Here is a 6,000-nt window from a genome sequence, read left to right as displayed (position 1 = left end):
AACAGGACCAAGGGACTCAGACCAGTCTGAGCACGGCCTGCATGCTGTCCAGGGCCCTGCCGCAGCGTGACCTCTGCAATTAAAAGAAATGAAGAAGCTGAACTGTATATAGCCCCTGTCAGCCCCTTATTCTTTGTGAAGATGCCCCTTTTGTGCTGCCCTAATGTTCTTTTTGAAGATGACACCCTTTCCTGCCTTACTGCCCCTTGTGCTTTTTGAAGAAGTCACCCCCCCCCTGTGTTACCGGGCCACTAGACTGGAATGTGGTCCCCGGTAAATGTGATGTATAAAGTGTCCTGTGTAACCAGGCCACTGGACTTAGTGGCTGGTTTTGTTTTTCACTTTTGTTGATTGAAAGAAACGAACTGCCAAGCTACTGGACTTGTAGTAGCCAAAAATTTAATTAGTTGCACCCGTTGTGCCCCCTACCAAAATTATGGGGTAAGTGCCCAAACCGTGCAATGGACTGGAAGTGCACACTTAGAGGTTTTTTTTATAAGAAGTTTGCAACGTTTACCTATATGTGCCTCCCATAAAGGGAAGAACTGTTTTATTGTTGTTGTTACATGCATGTAAAAATGTTTTTGCAGTTTCTCCACATTTTCTGTTGTTTTTCAGCCCGAGGACGTGCTGGGATTTGCTGTGGGGGAGTGTGTCGCCCATGAGGCTTCCGTCGCCACAGGTCATTGCACCCCATCCAGCGGTGTGATGCCCCATTCTGGGTGAGGAAAGGAGTGAACACCGGTCCCCTGGTAAATCTACACTACACCCATTGCTAGGAACACACTGGGACCAGGGATTGTGGCAGTTACCCTCCCATGCTGCATGCTGGGAGGGGCCGTGAGACCCATCCTTGCTCCTATAGGGTAGATCAGAGCAACTGGGGAGGTGGGAGGAGCCATCTGAGAGCAGTCAAAGAAAGGAAGGTCAGGTTTAGTCAGAAGGAGTTGAAGAGAGAGTGGGGAAGGAGGAGGAGGCCTGCCGGAGGCAGGCAAGGAGGAGAAGAGAAAGGAAAAAGAGCTCCAAGTCAGTCAGGAGCTAAGGAAAGAAAGAGGCGCTTCCTGGTGAAGATCCTGGGACTCAGAGGGTCCAGGTGACACCAAGCAGAGAACAGAAGGGGTCCCAGGGCCACAGGTAGCCTGTGGAGCTGCGGTGGCCTGTTCCACAGGAACATCGGTGGAGGGATCAAGCTGCAGCAGGGGACGGTCCCTAGAAACCGGAGGAGTGCAAAATCATCTCCAAACAGTAAAAACCGAGGCCCAGGGAATGTTGTAAACTCCCCGGGCCACAGCCCACAGCAGAACTTCTAGAAAAGTGGTAATCAGCCGACAGGTGACCCCCCCAGCCTGGAGGCTGTTGTGGAGGCCGAGCCAGGTTTATCCTACAAAGGCAAGGTTTAAGGAGACAGCTGAAGACAGAGACGCTTAAGAGAAGGGTACCGGGTTTCGCTCCAAGAATCACCCAGAAACGGCGGAGGTCCCTGACAGTGGTCCCAGCAGTTAGTAGTTTTTCGTTTGTGAACCCTCCCCAACCACACCTATTGCCAATCCACATCATACGCATAAATAGCCTGGGTCTCAGCTTCCCATACACGGTAAGTTTTTTAACTGCATGAGAGGACACACACAAGCTAGGGACCCCAACGTAGAGAAATACTTTGGCGTAGTGTTGGGGCTCTATTGCATTGATCAATTCAGTAGCTAAATTTATCTTGATTCATATGTTCATGGCAGTAATGCAGATTCCATTTTTCACATTTTCACTCTTACATATAGCTATTGGATTTTTCTAGGTCAGTATTCACACAGCAGTTACTGCTATTTCATGTATTCCCCTTGCATAGTCACTGGTGTGCATACCTTATCTCCCCCATAGTGATTTTTTTTTTTAGGTTTTTGCACCCAGTTCAGACTTAGAATGGTGTTCCAAATGTTATTCCTTATTTGTTCCACAGGAACATCGGTGGAGGGATCAAGCTGCAGCAGGGGACGGTCCCTAGAAACCGGAGGAGTGCAAAATCATCTCCAAACAGTAAAAACCGAGGCCCAGGGAATGTTGTAAACTCTCCGGGCCACAGCCCACAGCAGAACTTCTAGAAAAGGGGTAATCAGCCGACAGGTGACCCCCCAGCAGTCCCAGCAGTCCAAGGGTTTCTGCTGGCCTTGACAAGAACTGTGAGTAAAGAACTTGAAACTGCACCCTTGGAGTTGCCTCTGTTATTTCATCTCCATAGACACTCGAAAGCACCAACAGGGCCCCGGGACACCGCTCCACCTGTGGGGAGCAGTACCACCATTGCTGCCATATCATCCCCCCCGGAGGCCTCGTACAGCAGCGGCGGCTTAATAGCCGCATACCACAGGTGGCGTCACGAACACAAACTTTATTCATCAAGCCACATATTCTACTGACACCCACCAGGGCCACGGAGCCGGGCCCAGCCACCACTGACTACCACCGGACTAGTCCGGCCCGGCACCGGGTGTCCCATAGCCCTGGGGTGGGCGAGTCATGTGCGGCCTATGGTCTTAGCACTGACAGGCGGACCCACCCCACCCATGTAACCTCTGCAGCACCCATACGTCTATTTTGAAAAGACAACCTCCAGCTATGATGCTGAGCTCGTGCACTCAACTTCTGTGGTTGACCCATGGCAAGGCCTGTTTTGAGGGGAACCCGTCTTGTTAAAATGCTGTCTGGTCTTTTAGGCCACCATGCTCCAGCCCAGTTTCAGGGTGGTGGCAATCTTCTTATAGCCTAGAATAGAATATCTTTATGTAGAGCAACAATTTATTTTTTTTTTTTCAGATTCTCAGAGAATTCTTTACGATGAGGAGCCATGTACAACTTCCAATGACCCAGGGGCGGACATTTTGGGAACCTATGCAGCTGTGATATGCTGTATATCTGAACAATGCCAGTGTAATTAAAGGAATAATTTTGTTAGGATTAATTGAACACTCCACAACTCCGACCATCTACTAAGACTAGTTTTGGAGATAGTTTCAGCAGAGTAAAATCAGTCTCTTTTCAAAAGGAAAATTGAAATACCTTGAGCCACAAGGCACCAGTGACCCCTGCAACAGGAAATCCTCCTTAATTATGTAGTCTATATAATGGATATTTGAGAAGGTTGGTTATTGGTAAAGCCCACTCATCAAAATTGAAGGAATTAAATGGTAGTCTTGAAAGACCGCTAAGATCTTCAGATCAGGATCAGAGGGAAAAACAGTAAGAATATTCTCAGACAAACTACAATTGCATACATCAATTGCTTAGTGTATAGGAAATTGTTTTCGCTTCTACAATAAATTTTCCCCATCATGAGCCTGGTAAAGAAGGACCACAAAACATGATTTACATAATTATTCCCTATGAAAAGATAGTTTTTAAAACCAGAAAATGCCCTAGAAAAATTGTTTTCACAATACATCTGTGCATTATCAGGATTCTAACTTTACTATTATAAGGTTATATATATTTATATATTATCTGTATTTCAATTGCTTAAAAGTTGTTTATTGGGAATTGCAGATATTTCAAAAATTAAAAAATTTTGATGTTCAAAAAGATCTGATTTGCTGACAAAACATTTCCCCCATTCACAACACAGATATGTCTTCTCTGTATAAATTATTAGATTATTACAGATCTCATTTCTGGTTGAAATCTTTCCCACATTCCGAAAATGAAAATGGTTTCTCTCCTCTGTGACTTCTCTCATCCTGATAAAGACTTGATGGACGTGTTAAACATTTCTCACATTCTAGACATGACTACAGCTTCTCCCCTGTATTACTTCTCTGATGTCTAAGGCTATGTGCGCACACTACATCTTGAATGCATCTTCTCATTCTGTGGTCACAGAAAATGCATCCTTGGCTCAAAAAAATGCATGACATAACACATGCATTTTGCGGTGTTTTTGTTAATGCTTTTTTTATAAGTTGTTTTTTTTAAAGGAGAAACAAGATATGATAAAATAGGATAATTGATATATAGCTAGAGTACATAGAAAGAACATATAGAATAGACAGAACATAGAATAGATAGTAAGAAAAAACAGAAATCACAGAATAGCTCGATAGAGCGATCGCTAGCTTGGCCAGCCATTTTTTGAATTATTTTTTGGTAAAGAAAAAGACGTGTAGTTCCCCCCCCTCCATTTTTATATCTAACACAGGAACAGCAGCTGCGGGCTGCAACCCTCAGCTGACTGCTGTACCTTGACTGGTTATAAAAAAAAAAAAAAGGAGGGGATGCCACTTTTTTTTAATTTGATTTAAAGAAAGAAAAAAAAAACGTAAGCCCTCCCCATTTTTCTAAAACCAGGGAAAGGTACAGCAGACAACTCTGGGCTAATATTACTAGAGTGGTTAGGGCCATGCTTATTTGGCCCTTTCCATCCTAACAATCACCAGCCCAGAAGTGGCGTATCTATAAGGCTATGTCCGCACGTTGCTTTTTACCTGCTTTTTTGCTGCTTTTTCAACTGCAGCGTTTAATGCCAAAATAGTTGTGTTCTGCTTTTCAAGCAAAGTCTATGGGAATTTGGGTTTCTTGTCCGCACTATGCAGTTCAAACTGCAGCCTTTTTGTTGCAGAACTTTGGTCAAAAACTCAGCTTTGCAGTGCAAAACCCAAATGGCAAAAACAATTGACATGTCAGTTGTTTTTGCCATTTGGGTTTTGCCCTGCAAAGCTGAGTTTTTGACCAAAATTCTGCAACAAAAATGCTGCAGTTTGAACTGCATAGTGCAGACAAGAAACCCAAATTCCCATAGACTTTGCTTGAAAAGCAGAACACAACCATTTTGGCATTAAACGCTGCAGTTGAAAAAGCAGCAAAAAAGCAGGTAAAAAGCAACGTGCGGACATAGCCTTAGACCCAGCTCTTCCTGGTGTGGTGGCAATCGGGGTAATAATGAGCTTATGGCAGCCCACAGCTGCCACTAAGAAGTAGCTTAGTAATGGGAGGCAACTATTAGAGCCCCCCATCACTAATCTGTAAGTAAAAGTAAATAAACATCAAAAAAATCCTTTATTTGAAATAAAATACAAAAATGCACCCCCTTTATTAACCCCCAAAACACCCCTGCAGGTCCGATGCAATTCACACTAGGTACCATGACTATTCAGAATTTCTCACGAAAAAAGTAATACAAGGAGAGCTCAAAACTGGTTCACAGACTAAAAACTCCTTAATTTAAAAATTATCAATTTTATTAACAGAAGCAATTAAAAACACTTCCACATTATATAGAAAATATTCATTGGTGCCATACAAAAATTTCAAACATATTTCCCCCTTATTTTTATAGTTCTATGTGTTACCCCAATTTAGGAGCAAGAACAAATGTCAGTAAGGCGCAATATAAAAATATATCCCTAAACAGTCCAATAGTCAAGGGTCCTACAGTCAAGATCCCTAAAGGCAGCACTTTTTACCCTAAATTAGTCGGTTCTGCACTGAGATATAATTCCATATATACTGCCACTTCCTATATTAGTGAGGAGGCTGTCAACCTACTACCCCTAATCGACCCGACGCGTTTCCCCTTCTAATAGAAGGTTCTTCAGGGGTCATCAAAAAGTAGTATAGAAAAATACAATTAATTTATACATTATCCTCCAATCATACAGTGAATACAGACATAGTTTTTGTAATCTCCCCAAACAGAGTACGTCAAACAAATGATCTTCAGATTGTACATATGACTATTATAGTCTCCTCTGGTGCTGTCGTATCTTTAGACTCCAAAAATTGCCAGGTAACACAGAGTTCCACAAAATATTAGCGTGGATATTACCGAACAAAGAATTCCTGTTATAGAAATATTTTTCAGATTTTTGTCATCTCATTCGGGACAAGGCTGTATATTCTAGGTGAATGATGGTGTCACCTATTAAAAACATGCCCATTCATAATTCCCCATCAGCAAGCTTTTTCCTTTTCTGTGTCCGTGTAGATGAATGGACTAGAGTCCCCTCAGGTTGCAAT

Source organism: Anomaloglossus baeobatrachus, chromosome 5 (assembly GCF_048569485.1).
Source record: "Anomaloglossus baeobatrachus isolate aAnoBae1 chromosome 5, aAnoBae1.hap1, whole genome shotgun sequence".
Lineage (NCBI taxonomy): Eukaryota > Metazoa > Chordata > Amphibia > Anura > Aromobatidae > Anomaloglossus > Anomaloglossus baeobatrachus.
Note: the sequence above shows the minus strand (reverse complement) of the source record.